General features: G+C 39.9%; 2 protein-coding genes across 2 annotated transcripts in view; one reads left to right on the top strand and one right to left on the bottom strand.

The window, feature by feature from the left end:
• The window catches only part of LOC128497813 (myelin P2 protein-like), a 118578-nt gene that overhangs the window by 37663 nt on the left and 59058 nt on the right, over window positions 1-21857 (bottom strand). The gene's annotated exons all lie outside the window — the stretch shown is intronic.
• PAG1 (phosphoprotein membrane anchor with glycosphingolipid microdomains 1) overlaps window positions 1-21857 on the top strand; it is a 57698-nt gene that overhangs the window by 6358 nt on the left and 29483 nt on the right. The window contains exon 2 of the mRNA XM_053467982.1: window positions 140-216. The gene's annotated coding sequence lies outside the window, so the exon portion shown is untranslated. The remainder of the gene's footprint in view (window positions 1-139; window positions 217-21857) is intronic.

Raw genomic sequence — 21857 nt, 5'->3', positions numbered from 1 at the left:
AAAGCAGAGAACTCCTTGTATTTCTTTTCTTAATGTAGACTTCATAGAATGAGGGAAATACAAGATTAACTAATTATGTCTTTAAAATCTGGGTTTTGTTGAGAACTCTAATTTTGTATGAATTTTTTTTTTTGGGTAGAAAATGACTTAAGAGACCCAGGATTCTACATCTCAAGCCGTGCCGATTAGTGATTTTACAGCGGAACAAAAGAACAGGTACGATTTCAAAATGTTACTGAAACACTGAATGCTAAATTAAGCAACCCATTATATATATTTTTCAGAGCCTGATTTAGTTGGATCTGGCAGGGTTAAACTGGTGAATATTTAGGCTGGTCGGTATTGGCAAGAGAGGGCTCCAATTTCTAAGCTCGGCTTTTATTTTATAATTTAGCTTTTGGGGTGTACATGTAAATATGTGACAGAAATAGCGTTCCTAAGCCTTAATGCCCTTAAAGACCCATTACGACCTTCATGATCCATGACGTCAGGAAAAAAGTGTCCCAAAAATATATGGTGGCGGTATGTTACGTCATGAAGAAATGGGAGCGCATACTGCTACCCAATGATTCCTGGTACATCTGAGGCAGGTTGGCCTTCCCCGCGGCGGAAGTCTTCTGGAATCACAAAAATTCCTTTATGAATGGAGCAACGCATGCTCAATGAACGCGATGTTCCATTTGTGTGTAGCTGTTTGGTCTGTGACTGATTAGCAACCTTCCAAAGTTTATTTTTATTTTATTTATCTTTTCAATATATATAATAATGATAAAGAGCAGAAGGCTGGGTTGCTATCAACGATGGTTCCCGGTGCAGGGGACTGCCTCGCAAACGGCTGTCGTACTGAAAAAAGTCTGGCATAATGGCACCCCCCCACACACTATAAAAGTATACCATACACTTACATTTTATAAACCTTTCATTATTTTCTTTGCAAATTGTCTGGTGACTCTTTGAGTCAAGCTGACAATAAGGGTGATGGGAGTTGTGGAGAAGCAAACATCTGGCAAACTTGTATTTTTTTTCTGTGTACTGTCGCACAGTGAAATGAGTGTCAGGTGGTGTGCTTTGTAGATTAAAAAAGCTATCTTTCCTTAAAAATGTAAAAAAACCTATATATATATATATATATATATATATATATATATATATATATATATATATATATATATATATATATATATATATATATATATATAATTTCTTTTGGGTAAAAATACATTGTATAACGAAGAATCATGGTTATGGAAACATAGCGTAAGAATGCTGAGAAGTCTCAGGTTTTTTGGCAGAAAAGAAGAGGTTAAGATCAGAGAAGTGACTTTAGTAGCCCTCTGGTAACGTATGCCGGTACTTCCCGCCCGGGTAACGTTCCGTTTCCAATCATAGCAAATGCAGAGCGGGTAATAAATTAGTTTTGAGCTAAGTTTAGCCCATTACTTTACATTTTATTTCTGAAGTGCCGTTAGATTCCATAGCACTATTACAATGGGGGGGGTGAGATTTAATGTTTACATTACTATTGATAATATTAGTAGGACATGTTATGACATACTGGCTCAGAAGGAGAAGAAGGTCCTGCTCTTTACGATCTATATAGATGAGTTTAACACACGGTGTCTGCATCCCCAGTAGGGATTTCCGAATAATAACTCCTCAAGAGACTGATATTACCCCAAATATTAGCAAGAATGGGGTGTCATCGTTCGCTTTCACCTGATGTCTCCGCTCTTAACATCCTCTATTCCCTAGGAAGTATGCTTTGACGTCCTTAGCCCTGTCCATTGTATCTTGCATTCTGCTCATCTGCTTCTTGTGTTGAGGAAATAATTGAACTTTTACAAACAAAACCTGTTGTAAAATGTGATGGTTTTAAGGCGTTTGTTGTTCTTTAAACCTGCTTTTCCAATAACAAAGGCCTTATAAAGCATGATTTATAGGTGGCTGAAAAGCTCTACTTGCGGTGATTGAGCCCTTGGAGCTGGATTTCCATTTAACCTCCCCTGAGGATTTCTTCCGAAAGAGCAATACATCACCCCCAGCATTTATTGCTAAACTTGATTACTTTTCTTAAGAAGGCTGGTGATGTCATATGTTACAAAACAAATGAATCTCTCCGTGTTTCTCCGTGCACGAACATTGCTTCTCTCTATAAAGTTAAGAACTTTTTGTGGGGGTTATTTATTAGGCTTGATAGTTATATTTTTACCTATCCATCTCTGAGTCAGCCGCTGTGTGCGATCATCCCATGGAGACCTTGAAGGAGAAACTATTTGGTATTACCCTGGGAGGGAATAGGCTTACAATGTTAATGCCAGGCCAAGCCACATATGTATATATGTATATGTGTATATATATGATTTATCTGGAAGTCATACTGTGAATTGTCCATTTGTAGTGTGGCAGGAAATTGGCCTTGGTGAGTCTTTGAATAATTTGGAACACCGTATTTTCGTATGTATTGCTAAATAAGGGTGGGAAACACAATAACTTACGTGTATATTGTCACAACTTCAGGTGTTGGGTTGGGTTGGAGTCTCTGACAGGGACTTGCTGAGGACCATGCATTGGGCAGGCAGATACTGTAGCACCTGATTGCAGACAGTCTTTGGTGCTGTCTACAGACACAGGACTGTGTGACCAGATGGCAGTCAGCAGGGGACGGGTTATTGGCACACATAAACCAGGTCAGGCTGGTCAAAATCATTCACTATCAGGCCTAAACGTGCTACAGGGTTATAAGCAGAGGCAAAAGCGAAGTACCTCCAAGGTCCATAACCAGAATAATAATGGATTCATTCAAACGAGGTGCCAAGTGAGAAGCCAAAAAATGTAAACGAAGCCTGGGTGTAGGAGTCAAAATCCAGAATACAATCCTAAAATACAAAAAACGGAATTGGAGACCAGGAAAACAATCATGAGGAGCCACAGGAGTGTTTGGAAATGAGGACAGACGTTAAGCAAGGGGTGGCAAAGTGTCCAGCGACCCCCAAAGCCACCTGGTGGCACCAAGGATAGGTGCATTGCCCTCGTATACAGGGTTGCTGGTTCAAAATCTGTGGTTCCTGATGTGCGTTGAACCGCACAAATAATACTATTGTAAGTAATTTGCAGTTTTCACTCCAGCAGAAGGCTTTCTGCGCATAATGCTTTAAGGAAATAGTCATGGGAGTGCGAGATGCTACAAGCACTGTACTTTTCATGGTGTTACCAGCAACAAGGTGGACAATAAAGAGAAAATCAGACATTTCTCATAGAAATTATGTTCCAAAGCAAGAAAGACGGGAACAACGCTGCTGTCCTGTGATGGGGAAATGGAAGGTTTCAATACAACTGAGCTGCATCGTAATGAATTAGAAACACGTTATCAGAGTTCTAGGAGTTCAAAATTACCACTTTAAACTTGCATTAACAGGTTACAATTTCCCTGTCTCTGGTCAGAGACGGTGGGAATACCTTGGCTTTTATTTGACTAATGTAAATGCAAAAGCAAGAAACTAGCTGATAAAACATTGTCTAATTTTTAAATGTAAGTCTCCAGATATGTTGGCCTCATGTATGAAGACAAACAAAGAATAAATATTTTGAAGCCCAGCCAGTGTTTGATGGAAAGATTAATTACCTTTATCGACTTCCAAGAAGTGCTGGCAATTCACAATCACTCGCGTATAATGCGATTTTCCGTCGAGCTGGAGGAGAGCTCCGCATCGTGCTGCTTTTGGTGCACTACGGAGATGGAAAATCTTTAAAGTCTCTTTTCATTATGTTAGAGACTCTCTTAGCTTGAAGAGAGAGTTATAGAGATCTCTTGGAGATAAACTGCTTACCTTGGTGCCTAATATGTTTGCGCGTGTATCTAAAATATAATAAGCATATTACATATTAATCCATTTTTCATTCCTTTTGGAAAGGATAGATATTTCACTCAAAATAAAATAAAAAAAAACCTGATTTAAAAAAAAAAATAAAATAAAAATGGAATGTTAAAAATGCCACTAATGTAAAATATATAGCTAAAGCAGCAAATACACAATCAGTGGATTTTTAATATTGTCAGATCATTGCCATTTATTGGGGCACAGTTATAGTTTGCCGGATCCTGAATGGATTACCAATGCAGATCAGGTAATACTTGAAATTGAAATGCTATATTGCCATCTACGATCCTTACTTGACGGTGCCGAAATGAATCCCGCTTGTCTAGAATGCTTAACTGTGGATGTTGCTGGTATGAATCGTTGAAAGTCACAATGGGGGCTAACCGCAAACCTTATTAATGCCGCCTTCTGGAACATCCATCACCGTCCTTCAACTTCCACTGATGTACTTTAATGATATTAAAACCTGCCAACAGACAGTGTATAAAAAACAAAACAAAAAACATATCACGTTTATATCATGTGCGTGAACCTACCCAATGGACAAGGCCACTGAATATGTTGGCGCTTTATAAATCAATAATAATAGAATGCAATGCAAACCTGCAAAATTGATCAATGTATAATTTGAAATGGTTTGTTTAATAAACATTTAATCAAAATGTATTTTTAATTAGATTGTAATATATAATTTAAGCAAAATCATGATTTCAAATATGAATCATCCTTTAAAATCAAATATCCTGCCTGCCGTTGTCCTAGGCAGCTTGACCTGATGGCCAGTGGCGTATTCTGAGAAACGCTTGGCATATGGTGCCATTCCGGGGAGTATCGGCAGCTCCTGGGCCACTTCTTCAGAGCTGATCGTCCTACTTGGCATTTAGCTTCCTTACTGCAACATGACTGTAAATGATCTGGTTGAGTGGATCAGCCCACTTACTTTGGTGCTCTGTTTAGACCTCTGTCGTATCTGTTCCGTCTGACATAAGGCTGGATGTGGGATATCATACCTTATACCCCAAAAAATAAAGTCGGTATATGTGTTTTTGAGAGCATATGGACGTTCTTTATGTGATGGAGGGATGGGTATTCAGCTGTGGTGGTTTTCCTTACCTACAACTCTTGGCTTCAAAAGCAAAGTTACAAGCTGATCATGGCGGCAGGAATATGCTTATATGATAAATAATATCCCTCAAACAAAATAACCGTGCTTTTTCAAAGAACAGGAGTTTATCCAAGGTTAGTCATACGAATCTGTAATTGGCTCCTACATTCAGTAACCCACACATTTCTTAGTCTTCCTTTTTTTTTTCTATACCCTTAATGCCTGCGAGTGAATAAAAATCTCTGCACCTGTCAACAAAATAGAGTATTCTGTAATAAAGAAACCTCTTACGTCTGCAGTATCTACACCTCTGAAGAACGTGTCCGAGACGTTTGGAACTTGGGCTGAATAAGGTGGTTCTGGGAGTTCTTGCAGTGTCAGGTTTTGTAGTATTGATATATAACGCTGCAACTGATCCTTCAGGAATTAGCTAAATATCTTGCTGACTAAGGCCAAGGAGTTGAATGGTAGCCGATCTTGATATTTCAGCAATATAATAGTGTGATATGCATTATGTTGTTCATACACTAGCATTTTGCCTTAGAATTACAGCTTTCTAGTATTCCTCTTTAGTATTCATTGTAAGTGATCTGTCAGAATGCTGGTGCAGAGCTCTTTTATTAATTTTCCTTTCTTTTGCGCCAGGTTTTAATTGAGTAGATGCACCTTTTTAGAATTATTGTGATGAAGATGGTAAATCCGTCATCCCAAGGAAGACATCCCATGCAAAGCTATCTATAGATATCAGATATCGGGGCTTGTGTGCTTAAAATGTTTAACTCTGGATTAATTTCTAAATCGGGAAGTATATTGATAAAGTGAGTTAATTTATAATCTGAAATTCTGAATAAAAAAAATCAGTAAAAAGTGTGCGTTTGGAGCTGAGGCCATTACAGCTATAATGGTAATCAAAGTAAATTACCGGTAAATATCCGTGTATTCCTTAAAAGATAGACAAGAATTGGCTTTAGCAAGTGTCTTCGCCCACATAGTGTTGGTCTTCATTTGGTCAAAAAAAAATATTCCATTTATTTTTAAAAAGTTTTGGGTTTGGTTTTATTCTTTAATGAATTTTTTACCCAGAAAGATGGCCAACATCGCAAGGTATTGCGTCTCGTTTGGCACTCAGGTGATACAAGTCCTTAAACTATTCCCGATATAACAATGTCATTTTAGAAATGTAGAATTGTTTTATGGTTTTTTCCATCCAAACCGCATAGCTAAAATCAAGACGTTATATTTAGTGTAGCAAAACTGAAAGAAGGTTCATTTTACAGCCTAAGGTTTACAGCTGTTGTAATAGAGGTCACGACGGAGCTTTTGCTTCTTGATAGTTAGTCGGATGTGTGCTAGTCTGCAGAAATACACTTGGGGGTCAGGCGCAGACCAGATACTATATCACAGGTTCAGAGAATGAGAATAGAGTACATCTGGCTTTATTTATTTATTTTACTGAATGCGGCAGTATTGTGTGGGGTTTTTTTGTTCTTTTTTGTTTTCTTGTCAGGGTATAGTGCAGTGTTTTCTTCATAGTTCTTACACTTCAGTAAACCATAGAAAAGGGATTTATTCACTAAACAAAAAGTTTAGTGAATAAATCCCTTCAGGACACTATCCAAGGTTTTTTTTTTATATTTTATTTTATGGGTATGAAGGTCCAACCCGAAGGAGCTTCTGCTGAAGAGTATCTTGGCTGGTCCTGTATTATGTATGGTTGAATTTTTGTTTTGTTTTCTTTAGTCTCTTACATATTGAGTTATGCATTGGCGTTTATGAGCTCAGCCTAATATGGCGGAGAAACCAGTTGGTGTTCATAGTATAAAGTTCGGGAGGTTATATCTTTTTTTAAGACATGACTGTTCCTTTTAATCTCTTGTCTGTATATCCGTGATAACTGACAGTTTAGTTTCGTGTGAGATCTGGTAAGAGTAGACTTTCTCTCAAAAATGTAGGTTTTCGTGGAAATAGGATGGATGTAAATAACGTTCTTCACGCAGAATCCACACTGGTCTTGGAGTTTATTTAATAAAGTAATACAGGTGAGTTTATAGAAAAGCTGCACTTTCAACACAGACTTCATTCTTCAGAAAGAACCCTGGCACGTTTCTCTGAAAAAAGAGTTGAAAAATTAATGGTTTAGCCAAGCGGTTATATTTCACCATCATTACATCAGAGACAACCAGTCTACATCCACCCAACTGTTAATGAAGGACATCTCCCGTCAATCAATTTGAAATTTTTTTTTCCAATATTTAGTTTTTTTTTTTTTTTTTTTTAAGCATCGAGATCCTAGTTTAATCTCCCAAGAATCTTCATTCACTTTTCTTACTTGTGGTTGCTTCATTAAGTGACCTCGCCGTGACCCGGTCCCCGCTCATCCGCCGGTCCTGTTGCCAGCACTTCCTCTGACATTTCAGAGCTCTCGTTTAAACAAGCCTTTTATACAAAGCCGTATTACAGCAATAATTACTATGCAGAACTGTACTGCGGGGTAAAATGCATAATTAATCCGTGTGAACCTTTTATCACTGCCGTGGAAATTAAGGCCTGCTTCAAAGGCATGCTCTTTGCTGTCTTATTGCCGACAATAGACTTTTTTTATCTTTTTTTTATTATTTTTTTATTTAAAAAATAATGAGAGGTTATTATCTCTGAAACATTACTGTGAGATTAGATAGTAGAAGGATGGATTTGGCACCTGGCTAAGATAAATATGCATAATATGGATCTTCTTACACCACGTCGAGGACTGCAGGGGCTATTATTAATAAATAATAATGATAATAATAATGTCTTTACAACAAGATTAACTCTTAATATTTATACATTTAAGAACTTCTGGCTGAATTAAGTAACAATGTTTGTTAGAAGCTGAATATCAGTTTGTCCACAAAATTAGCTAGCCAGCAGATGCGGTAGGAATTTACTTAATTTTGGATCCTGTAGACTCGCAGGCTTCGAGAGTCCGGAGACCGCTTAAGATGTACGCTGGCTATTAGTGGGGTGTCACAAAACGTCTACAATTCTGTTATATAGGGTTTAAAACAAGCCTGATGGAGCCCTTGGCTGTGGCCCTGCCAGGATTTGCACGACATCTGTATGTAGTTTCATCTGGACTTATAAAAGCTGATGGAAAATAGGGATGATTAATGCACAGCATTTCTTCTGGATATTTCTTTGTTCTGCTGATACTGATAATGTTTTTTGCAAATATATGCTGTATCTTTTTGCATATTGGGTCAAGCAGCGAGCAGAGCTGGTCATTTATTTACCTACGATGATGGGAACAGTCTGGACCACCTGGCATTCATAGCTTTTATATTATTAGTCTTACATTCTGAACCTCAAGGCCGCCATAGCAATGGTGTTTCATGGTCCTAAATTTACAGATTACTCTAATTCTGACTTGGTATCTTTCAGGACTGCATGGGCCGACCATACCTCATAACTCTGGTTTTGACAGTTCTATTTTTTTTTTCTTTCTCTGGGTTGGAGGAAACTTGGGACTGCCTTGTGAAAAACTGAAACCCTTTGAAGTTGTGGTATTTGAGAGTTGAATTTTCTTTTATATTTGGAATCCTCCGTTGAAAATGGAAGCTTACAATAGACTATGAATGTGAGTTTGTCCAGCAGGCTTGGCCAAGGTGAAGGTGTTGAGATGAGATGTCCTGGCAGAAGCCTGATGTGTTTTATGGAGCCCTCGGGTCTATTGGAGTTCTCATCCATAAGATGCTTTTGGGAGAGATGCACTTGAGCACACAGTTTGATTGTGTTGGCAAGAGCACCAAATTACACCCAAAGCATTCTTTGCACCTCTTATTTTCTTCTCACCAGTCTGGCCTATGATTAGTTTGGGTTCAGTATGGGCCTGGGGCACATTATTATTTATTTACGCTTACTGCGCTTATTAGTTTTACGCACATTTGCCACCCATGGCCTGAGTTGTATCACGCACTGGGAATGCTACAGTGGAGACAGGTCCCATTGAAGACTTTGTTGTCCACTTTGGGGAGTGTAGCTCAGGAAGATGAATATTAGGGACCTAGGGCTCTCCTGCGGCCTTAAATGGCACAATCACCTTCATTAATGATGGGAAATCATGATCCTATGGGCTTCTGTAAGGGAAGAAATGACCCATATGACAGACCTTTAACACATAGAAATCCATTATACAGCTGCTACAAACATGGCATTTTGTCAACTTATCAAAATAGAATTAAAAAAAAAAAACCCCTGATGGGGTTCACATTAATGTCGTTTTTGACACGCGATTGACAATGCTATTTTTACCAGGATAAAAATGGAGAACCCCCTTTTTTGAAAGTAGTTTAATATGTATATATTTATTGATGTAATTGATTGTCTGTCTTGTAATGGCTCAATGATTTAATGCTAGGCTGGGTATGTCTTTACTGACACACATTGTCTTGACTGCTTGCCTACATTTTTCAACAATGTGGTATGATTTACAATAAATTGCCTGTTTGACATGCACCATGAATCCCAGATACAGAAATGCAAATGCGGCAGCGAAATCACACGGTACTAGGAATGCCTTGGTATAAATCGCCCATTATTCAGCAATAAGTGTCCAATTTCTACAGTCTGAAGATTAGGACATTTTACCGCCACAGTCTCTTAAAATGGATGCATGCGGTGAAGAGCAGACGTGCCTCGAAAAATAAACTATTTAGTGCAAATGATGTGTTCGTTATGGCTCCAGTGATTCACCGCGCTTGTTTCATTTCACTGTCATCTTTTTGTCTTTTCTTATACCTCAGAGGTCTTGAAATCAAATATGTCTCTTACTATTACTCTGTGAATATTGTTCTACTAAAAGGCTTCGCTAACATTTTTGAAGTATCTTCTTCAGGACCAATATGTCGATATTCATTCTTGGGTTGTATTTCATAGACCTACCCAAACATAAATTTATTACATTATAACGTGCCGAGCAAAACTGAACATTGACGTTTAATGGAGCTCGGAAAGGCAGCAAAATAGGCAGGTTGAGTTAGGCGTATAGTGACGCTATGTAATGGCCCAATTTCTTTGCTTCTATGAGAGAATTCACTGTTTATTGTGTGGGTGACTGTGTCAATTGAAGAAATATACAGAAAGTGGAGCGCACAACCTAAAAAGCATAGAAGGCATGGCATACACATTTAGATTCCCGGGTTGCTGCTAGAATAATAATGACCAATAAATACACAAAACAAGGCAAGAATTCGGCACATTCAAGTGTGCTAGGCAAAAGGACATACATTGGAACCACCTTAAACTAGTATTTTCCTCATTATACATTACTTTGTCTTTTTTCTTGTAACTTTTTTTTTTTCTTTTATCTACCTCCAAAAAAAAAAAAAAAAAAAAAAATCTGGAATTACAATGCTTTATTTAGCATATAATGACATCTTCACATTGTGCAAAACATAATTAGCATGTGATGAAACTCTTTTTGAATTGTTTTTAAGTTTTACTTAAAACACTTACTTTTTAACGGGACTCCCTGCTGATGCCGTAATGTCATGGCATTGTGCCATCGTGTGTGAGTGGGGACGGACAGCTGCCCAACGCAAAGGCTGGTGTGAAGTGCATGCGTTGGGGCAGAAAATGTGGGCAGCTAATTTGTTTTGGATGGAATGAGAAAAGGAGGGAAGAGATACACCATAGAGAAAACTGAGAGGTGAGAGAAGAGTAAGGCAAATATTAAGACATGGACCCAGACACTCGTACCCTCATGCAACTCACTTACCTTGTGTGAAACCTCAGCCTGTCTTCAATGCTGCTCGTGCAGAGTGCTCGCATTATGTTATCCCACTGAACCCTGCCTTCTCCTGGAACATATGGATGCCATCCACCGCCAACCCAGCAGTTTCTCGGACAAAGAGAGGCAAGTCCAGCACTCTACTCCAGGACTTACCTCTACTCCAGGCTCTGGTGAAACCAAGACAGATGGCAAATCTACCCAACTAGCATACTGCCACATTTCTTGCTTCTTTTTCTTTTCATATACAGATTTTTGTGACTTAGGGCTACGGAACACCTGTGATGCGTTATTTTCTGAGAGCCCAGAAAATGCAACATATGATGGCTGGAATGTCCCTTTAATTGAATGCTACTTGTATGATATCTAATAGAAGAAGAATTTAGTGAATCTTAATACCCCCTTAAGTCTAAAATAAATCTCGTTGTATACATATTGTGACATTCATGTAGGATTGGTGGTGGAAGGGAGGTATGTTTCTCCTAGATTCCTTTCCTATGTGAAGTAACACCCGAGTCTTCCACCTGCTAGGTAATTAATTAAGGTGAATGAGAGGGCGGATATAAAAGGGAAGCCAGGAGGGCAGGTAGCTCTCTGGCTGAGGACACAGAAAGCCTGTCTGTGGGAGAGACATGCGAGTAAAGGTTGCTGGACTTATTATTGTTAAATTGGCAGAGAAGCTCTCCAGCTGGTAGTGAGGGACATCCCTTGTATAGTAAGTGCCGGACAGGCAAGGTTTTTCTTTTTGTTGCTGTGTTATATTTTTGTCTTTGCAACCTTTCCAATAAACCTGACCCCGTGTCAGATTGCACAAACCTACTGCTGTTTGCCTGGTGAATGAAGACAGGGACTTGTCCCTTGTCCTCAGCGAGGGGCGATCCCAGACCTACCTCACAATATGGATACATGGTTCCCCTGAAATGGACCAAATACTCTAGGTCAGTGATGGGCAACCTTTTTGGCGTGGTGTGTCAAAAATCGGCAAAAAATCGAGCATAACTCGCGTGGTGTGTCACTTCGACAAAAAAACATAATTTTGCGCAATTTATAGTTTAAACTACAAAAATGTATAATTGCAATATATAATTGTATTTAATAAACCAAAAACAAATTATTTAACATACCTGCTTGGTAACTACTTACCTTTCAGGAGTCCTGCGGTGGGGGTGCAAGGCCTCTGTCTCCCAGCTCTGCCACTGTATGGAACAGTATAGAGTGATGGGAGTTATGATGTACTTTAGAGCATAATTATATAATGAAAAATACATTGGAAATGGTACAGCATAACACCCATCACTCTCACACACTTACCAATCCACACATATACCAATCCACACATATACCAATCCACACATATACCAATCCACACACATACCAATCCACACATACACCAATCCACACGTATACCAATCCACACACATACCAATCCACACACATCCAATCCACACACATACTAATCCACACACATATACCAATCCACACACATACCAATCCACACACATACCAATCCACACACATACCAATCCACACACATACCAATCCACACACATACCAATCCACACACATACACCAATCCACACACATACACCAATCCACACACATACACCAATCCACACACATACACCAATCCACACACACACATACCAATCCACACACACATACACCGATCCACACACATACACCGATCCACACACATACACCGATCCACACACATACACCGATCCACACACATACACCGATCCACACACATACACCGATCCACACACATACACCGATCCACACACACACACCGATCCACACACACACACCGATCCACACACACACACCGATCCACACACACACACCGATCCACACACATACACCGATCCACACACATACACCGATCCACACACATACACCGATCCACACACATACACCAATCCACACACATACACCAATCCACACACATACACCAATCCACACACACATACACCAATCCACACACATACACCAATCCACACACAAACACCAATCCACTCTCACTGTATGCTTTCCTACCTTTCCTCTTTTCTCCTTACAGCTCCTCTTCTTCTTCAGTTCTTCTTCCGAGGGCACGGGGGTCAGAGGGCACGGACAGCGGTGGGCGCGGCTTCAGTGTTGTGCGCCGGGATCTGACAACAAACCCCGGCGCACAACAGCTGTTGCCGCGCGGATCGCAAGGGAGCGGTATCGGAGGTCTTTAACAGACCTCCGGCTCCCTTGAGTGATTTTAAGCCGGGTTCAAGGGAGATCCTTGAACCGGCTTAAAATCACTCAAGGGAGCCGGTGGTCTGTTAAAGACCTCCGATACCGCTCCCTTGCGAGCCTGCTCCTCCACCGCCCCGCCCCCCGCTAGGTACGCTACTGCACGTCCCGCCCCCCCTTTTTTTGGGGGGTGACACGCGCAGGATTTCCTGCGATTCATCCTCGGCTCCTGCACGGCCGCCGAGGATGAAAGAATCTGTTCTGGAGGAACGGGTCCTCCAGCACAGATTCTTTCATCCTCGGCGGCCGTGCAGGAGCCGAGGATGAATCGCAGGAAATCCTGCGCGTGTCACCCCAAATGGCTACGCGTGTCAGCACTGACACGCGTGTCATAGGTTCGCCATCACTGCTCTAGGTAATGTTTCATTGTACTACTGTTGCTAAAGTGACATCCCATTCTAGCCCACATTCTACTTGCAGGTCTCATTCGCTGTTTTATTTCTTTAAATTGTAAGATCAATAGTCATAGGGTCTCTTGTGATTACCGTTTTAAGCTCGGTGCTATTAATCCGGTATTTTGCCTCAACGGATTTTATGTATCCTAAGTCTGTTTCGCTTGTTGATTTTTTCCACCTGATCATCTGTACCTTTCGTTAATCTTTGTTGTCTGCCCCTCCTGGCATGTCAGATCTGTTATAGATTGTTATGCCAGTTGCAGAAATAGTTGTGTTCCTCTCTCCAGCATTTGTGAGACTTTTAATGACGATTTAAATAGAACATGATTCAACCCAGTCCCTGATGTATACGACTGGCAGTCTATTCTTCAACTGATTGTACAGCGTTAACTACATCTCTCCGACCTCCAAGCTTACAAGTAGTGATTTATCCAGTTGATAATGATGGAATGAGGTTCCAGACATTGCAAGGAACATATTGGGCCATCTATAACGAGGGGAATCGGAGCTCCTCTGGACTAGTGTTTTGGGTATGAAGCCATTGACATTGCTTGGTTTTGCGGAGTTTAACCCCTTCCGTACCGGGACGTACCTGGTACTTCCTGGTTAACAGTCACCGGTAGACCGGGACGTACCAGGTACGTCTCCTCCAAAAAACGCCCCCACATCACCACAATCGCGGTGATCGCGGGGGCGCTGCTGGTGCTGTCTGCCCAGGACTCCTGGGCAGACAGCACAGCCTGTCTAAGCCCGCCCCCAAGCCTACGATCACTCCCACGGAGTGATTTTGTAGGCAGAAACAGCGATTGCAGAAAGATCTGCAATCGCGGTTTCAGCTGCCACAGGCAGCTTCAGGGAAGGGGGGGGGGTGTTGAATGGGTCCCCACACAAGTGTGGGGACCTGATCCAACACCCCCCTGCTGCCTGATCGCTCCATGAGAGCGTCAGTGCAGCGTTAACCCCTTCAATACCACGATCGCGGCATTGAATGCCGCGATCGCGGCATTGAAGGGGTTAATTCCCGTTTTGTAGGGGGCTCTGCTGCTGGTGGTCTGCCTGAAAGCCCAGGCAGACCAGCAACAGCAAAAACGACCCCCCAGAAGTCCTCTGATCAGTCCTGTAGGACTGATCAGAGAGATTCCTCCCCTACAATCTCCAGTCTATTGGAGATTGTGTCCCAGCTGCCAGAGGCAGCTTCAGGGACAGGGAGACAGGGTTCTTTGGTCTCCACATGAGTGTGGAGACCAGACCCCCCCCACCCTTCCTCAGTTAACCCCTACCCCCCTCTTCCTCAATTAACCCCTTCAATGCTGCGATTGTGTATGACCCCCATCGCAGCATTGCAGGGGTTAATATTAGTCCCCACAAGCTTGTGGGGACTAAATATCAGTCAATGCTGTGCTTCAATGGAGCATCAGCATTGAAAGAGTTAAAAAAAAATGTAAAAAAATAATAATAATAATAAAAAAAAATTAAAAAATAAATTTGAAAAAATTAATAAAATAATAATAATAAAAAAAAAATAACAGCACTGACCTGAAAGTCCAGGGTGCTTCCAGGTCAAATGCTGGGCTGGGCTGATCAGATCGCTCCTGGCCAATAGGAGTGATCGGAGCATTATGGCAGCCCACGGATGACCCTGCTCTACAAAGAGAGAGGGGTCATCTAGGGTAATTATGAAAAAACACAAATTATTAATAAATGAAATAATCATAATTATTACCTGATCACTTGTCGGTGACATTTTAAGTCGCTGATTATTGATCGGTCTCCCTGATTGATGTCAGCGGCCTAAACCTGTCACTTACAAGTAATCTGATAAAAAAAAATATTTAAAAAAATGTAAATGCACATGTTCCAGTTTTGCCCTCATAGCTTCCTCAAAAAATGCATGAACCATGCATGTGAGGTCTTGTTGGAATCAGGGGATCTTGGTGAACAAAATGTGGTGTTTTCTTCCACTGTTGCACTTATGGTGTGCAAGAAATTCAGTGCAACATTGAAATGTATGCGTTAAAAAAGCAGTAAAATAATTTCCCTGTGAAGTTTGGCAGACATCAGTGAAGAAATGGCTAGCTGAAAACTGTCAAAACTACCCTAGTTGAACACCTTGACTTGTCTACTGTTCATAAATATATACTTTTATGGGGTAATTTACAGTGGGGGGCTTCCAAAATGTCCCAAATGGGATATGGGCCCAGGAAACCAATTTCTGAAAATTCCAAATATGAAAACGAAAATGCACATGTTCCAGTTTTGCCCTCATAGCTTCCTCAAAAAATGCATGAACCATGCATGTGAGGCCTTGTTGGAACCGGGGGATGTTGGTGAACACAATTTGGTGTTTTTTTCTGCAGTTGCACATATTCTATACAAAATATAATATAAAATCTAAAGCAACATTGCAACATATGCAAAAAAAAACCAAAAAAATATAAAAATACCTCAAAATTTGGCAGCAACTGGCGATAAAATCCCTGTTTGAAAAGTGTCAAAATGACCCTAGTTGTACACCTTGACTTATCTACTTTTCATAAACATATAATTTTGGGGGGATAATCAGTATCTGTGACAACTATTGCAGTTATTAGACTACCATGCCAAATTTGCAAAAAATTACATTTCAAAAACACGATGCATGCCTAGCAATATTTGCCCTATACTGGTCAAAATAGATGAAAATCCTGGCCATGTTGGGTGGTTTCCAAATCAGGACAACTTAATGAATATATTTGGGATAATTTTTTCCCATTGGTTCAATGTGTGTACAATTTGTATGTATACAAAACTGTAAAAAAATGCGTTTTTTTCATTTTTTCACCACTTTTTCCAGTTTATTTCAAACAAAACAATGTACTACCCAGCTTAATATGGTTTCAAATGAAAGCCCTACTTGTCCTAAAAAAAACAATATATGATTTGTGTGGGTGCACCAATTGATAAGAGAGAAATTACAGTTGAAGAAAGACATGGCAAAAACACAAAAACGGCTCCGGTCCTTTAGCGACACGTTAGTATCAAAATCCCGGTCCTGAAGGGGTTAATGTTCCAAGCTTAAAACAATTGCCCGGATTTACTATTTATCAGTTTAAGAGAATTTTTTTTATTTTTTTTTTTTTTAAATTTCCCGCCCATGTAAAAAATGCATAGAAAATGTATTTATAAAGTTGAATATGTATTCATGTTTTGGGCAGTAAGCAGTGCCTAAAATTTATAAGGGCCTGCAGGCACCTATGCCATAAAAGATGCTCCAGCTTTGAGAGTTTTTTTTTTTAAATTTTCATTTTATGTTTTATATACAAGAATTATATGCAGGATATTCATGTTCCATTTTATAGGCTATTGCAATTAGAAGCCGATAGCAAAACATGTAAATATGTCTTTGCTTTTTTTTAAAAAAAAAAAAATTTCTATGTGGAGATAGCCCTGTGAGCTTCTATTTACACAAACAATGATTTTATTACTTTTTTTATGACTTTTTAAAATTACAAATAGAGGTATGTGAGAAGGCAATGGGGAGATTCTGCTAAAGGGTAGCAATAAAGAGTGCGGCATTTTATTTTTAGAGAGTAATAGTCTATGGGCATCAGTTAAGTGGATTGCAGAACTGTCATAGCCTCAGGACTGAAGTCTCTCAGTGCAAACATCTGTCAATACATCAGACGTGAGGCAGGGACCATGGTTGTCTTGTTTAATTTATGGACACAATGTATGCCAGTAGCTGAGGCTTGAACGTGTTCTTGTGATGACAGCAACCTTTTTATAAAAACCTCAGAATATGGGTTGGGGGCATCAATGTCTTCAATGCACAATAGTGGGCCGTTCTTTATAAATATCGGAATTCTAAAGAGTTATTCATAGAATATTATGAAGGAGTTTTTTTTGTTTGCTTTGTCTTTTTTTTTTTTTTTTTTATATACAGAATCTAAAACATTATTGCTTGTACACATATTTTGAGTTTTTGTTTAATTTGTGAATCTTTTGATTTTTCAGTTGTCTCGGTCATATATTATAGTCTTCCTGCGTTTAAGCATGGCCACTTGATGAAATTCCTTTTGTTCTTTTCGGGCCACGTATATTCTAATAACGACCAGGTCCATGACAGGTGCTACTTTGGTGCTCTGGGCTATCGTACATATAACACCATCCATCTAAATAATTGACCAAGACACACAGCTTGAAAAGGTCACAGACTTTCCTTAATGCAAAACAAATTCGTGCCTGAGCACATAAAACAGGTATCCAGAAAATATTACCTGCGTAATGGCAATGACAACCACATTTTCAAGTAACACGTACCAAGATCCAGCTGCTGATACCACCATCTGCCGGAGGTTGATTACTGGATTGGCAGATGCAGAGGACGCTATTAACTTGGCTAAAGTCCCCAAGTAGCATCCGTGTCTCTGCTTACAAGTTGGTTTCCAAGTCAGATTCTGGATGGGCTCATGCTGTGCATTACTTAACCTAAAATCCGCATGGGTTCAGACTTCAGATTTATCTAAAAAATGAAACGTCTTGGATATATATATATTTTTTTTATTATTATTATTTTTATTTGAAATTCTATGCACACTTAGTCTCTGCGCAGCTACAAAATGTCTTCAGAGACCAATAATATAATCAGAAAAACGGTTAGATTTTCCTTATTTCTGGTAATGCTGCTTTAATGTGTTATTTATACATTAAGTGTAATAAACAACAAAGTGCCTATATACACAATCCGGTGGTTTCAAAGTAAGCAACTGGAGATGATGCAGACAGTAGCTGAGTGCCTTCAGATAAAACTGCTCAACAAATTAGATTAGCGGATATAGAATGCAAACACGGCTTCTAATGTGCTGTAAATTCAGCGATGGAAATCTTCTCAGCCGAGGTCCCTTGGTACCCAAGAGAAAAATCAATCAACCTTCTGTATCATTTCTTTGTACGAAGGGTAAGGAATGAAATTAGTGTCAGGAAAGGTCGGAGATTGATGCATGCAGGCACGCTGTACCAATGCTGAGTGATGTAGCTCTACTACATACAAGAGTACAATAGTGATGCATCGGCCTGGAGTGGCCATGGTGTAGAGGACTTTTAATCTATGGACCTCCAGGCTTTAAATGCCAAAGCCTGGCATATTGTTACTTACTCCCACATAACGACAGTGCTGCAAAGTAAATACACTCACGCAAGTCTGATAAGCATACCTGGAAACTTTTTGGCTCCAGCTACCCAGAATTCCCTTTGTTGGATGCGGTCAAAAAGTCCTGCTGGTGTTGCAGGCGTTCCCGCTGATGTCGTAGGACACTCCGCTGTTTAAGGGGGAAATGGGTGGGAAGTGGGGCTCGGAGTTTTCCCGTGGAGACCCAGAGAAGCACTGCTTCTCCCCAAAACCTGGAGACTTCCCTGGTATGCTGATAAGCAGCTTGACCTTAGAAATTGTGTAGAACAGCATCGTTCTTCGTATTTGTGAAGGATGTGGCTCTTTCGGTAGCACATAAACAATATGGGTTGAGTAAGTTAACTAATTGCTTGCGGTCTGTTGTAAAAGAAAGCCGTTCTGTCCAATAGATGGTTATTGAAAAGAACCATCACCCCGCTGCTTTCAGTAAGCTCTGCTGGCGAGACTGGGCCAAATGAAGAATAAGTTCAGGCTGTTGAGCTCCTGTTTTAAGTGATTCAATATTGGCAAATTTGCAATTACCCCCCCCCTTCTCAAATTTAAAAGGGATGTGCCACTTACTAAGGCAAAGCAAAGTGCTCCGTAATACGGTGGTCCTTTTGGAACACAGACGGCCCCAACAAGTTTAATACACAGACAATCCACAAAATATCCTCTCCCCGAAGTCATTACTTATTTTGTGCGGTTTGCTATCCCTCATAGGAATACTGAGAATACATTTGGCTCCTTCTCAGTATTGATGTAAACATACTTTATTATTTATATAGTAGGAGCTCATACACCCGTCAAATGGTTCCTATATTTTGTTTTAAATAAATATATATATATGTTAAAAAAACGTCCACCTGTTAACGTCCAAGGGACCTGCGGAGGATGCCAGCTGAAAACACAATCTATATATCTGCACGCTGAGATCATGTGTGTTCTAAGAAAACATTCCCCTCATTCCATACATGTTTAAAGGTAGAAAGCATCTCGGGTGTTTGGATAGAGAGGTAACACAATTTACTGATCACCTTAATAAATACATATATTTTTTAGTTTGTATACTAATGGCAAAAGAGTTGTGGAGATTACTGTAATTAAAAGTTTTTTTTCGTAGTTTTAAGTAGAAAATTCCTAGCAAAAGGGGATATAATGTATTATCAAATGTTTGTTTGATCAAGGAAGAAAATAAGAATGAACTGTTATTATTCTGGGAAATAATACATTTTATTGAGCTAATGGAAAGGGTAGGACATTTGCCTTGAGATCATCTTCACCTGGGCCCTTTCTTCATCTCACAGTAACTTGGTATCTAATGGACGTTGGTTGCATCTGCCCTCTCCATATCCAAGATGCCACACATCGGATTAGAATCTGATTTTTGACTCCTTTAGATTGACTCTCAAATGCAGCCATTCCTCCCTTGTGTCAACAGCGAGAGATACGTGGTGGATGCTCGGGTAGAAGTCACATTTTATCAGTAGAACTATTCGGTGGTGGAAATGAATTGATGTTCCCAAACCTTATAAACCTTGTACTACCTTTTTAATTGCTAAAAAGTAACAAGTCATAACTTACACTGTGTCCAAAATTGGTGACTTCAAATGAATTCAGATTTTTTTTTTTAACACCTATTAAGTACCCCATATTATCGAACATGTTTAGGGGGTGTGATGTGTAAGATAAATGTCCTCATGTTAACCTTGTCAGAGGTGATTTGACATTCTCAGCAAAATCAATCCAAACACACATCCCAGGAGAATATGGGTTCAGTCTGATTTCCCTTTACTTTGAAACCAAAATAACAAACTTTAGAATTCATTTTTTATTTCACAAAATCTCCAATAATGACTGTAGGCACTAACATGATATCAAAATATTTAAAATGGCTTTTACTTTCCCAACTGTGACCAAGTACAGCTCACCTCCCGTCCCTCTGTCCGTAAAGCCAATGCAGATACAGATGGCTGAGGAGCGACTGCCAAAAACACTGGCCTGTAATGTGTTAACTAGTACTTCTGGGAGAGAAAAGGAGAAAATGGAAGGTTACCGGTACAGTGAATTCACGCATTTACTTGTTACATAGTGACAATATAATTCATACTATTTCGGCAAATTATATTTATAAAAAATGTCCATCCTGGGGGCACAGGAGACACTTTCAGTGTCTTCTTGATACAGAAATTATACTCTCGATGACAAATAGTAGTTTTACAAGAAAATTGCTCCTTATCTGCCTCCATTCACCAGTATCCGGTATTTGAATCCTCACTTGGTGTCTGCTTGATGCTGTCTCTGTCTGCCTCTGTCCCATTATTCTGTGGTTCAATTTCTGTATCATTGTACAACATATAATATGTTTGCTTTCATCATGCATTCATATACAGTATGAGTTCATGTAATACTATCTATTTAATGCTGAGATTATTTCTTGATTGATCCCTGGCCGTTGTCCTGAAGTGTTTGATATGACATTGCTTAGATAATTGTACCCTAATAATGTGAAACGCTCTGCAGAACTGTTCCGCCCTGTCCCTTTCACGGTTACGGCACACTAGCTTGTTCAGAAGGGTAGTGTACCAGTGACCAGTGTCCTAGTTGGGTGCAATTCTGAACGTGGCCACTAGGGGAGAAGGGATTTTAAGGGACGGCCACTAGGGGAGAAGGCATTTTACATTCGGCTGCCAATGTTGGATAATAAACACTGAAGCCATGTGCAAGGGCTTAGCAGTAGAGGACTGTAATGGGGCAAATAGAATCTAGTGGCCTACAGTGCGACCTCTCCAACCCACTTATCAGAATTTAAAATAAACCCGTTTAAAACACTAAAAGCTTTACACGGTTCTGGAGCGTGCCACTGGCTCATTGCCACCGATCTCTGTTCCTGCTACAGAGTTCACGCAAGGCTTATTCTTATTTGATTGCTATAGCACCATCGTATTCTGTACGATGAGTTCTCTTTTCGTGGAGGGGTATCCAGGCACAGGGTTGTACATACACTAAATATATATCTCTGTGCTACATCACTAACCGTTGGCGTCTCCCGCCCATGGATTCTATATTAAGAATTTCTAACATTTTCTGAAACTCATCGCTTTCATTTCCCTTTTCTGTCGCTGTTTCGTTTTCCCAGCGTTGAGACGCTGAACAGATGTAACTTTAGAAGCTAAGAAAAGTTTGTACACCATAGAAACAGGTTTAATATGTAGCTTTTATTAGTAATACGCAGCACACTGGCTTGTGATGTGCAGTTTATGGACTCCTGCAATTGGATCGT

This window comes from Spea bombifrons, chromosome 5 (assembly GCF_027358695.1).
Source record: "Spea bombifrons isolate aSpeBom1 chromosome 5, aSpeBom1.2.pri, whole genome shotgun sequence".
Taxonomy (NCBI): Eukaryota; Metazoa; Chordata; class Amphibia; order Anura; family Pelobatidae; genus Spea; species Spea bombifrons.
The sequence above is the reverse complement of the archived record's forward strand: the minus strand, read 5'-3'. Positions and strand labels throughout refer to the sequence as shown.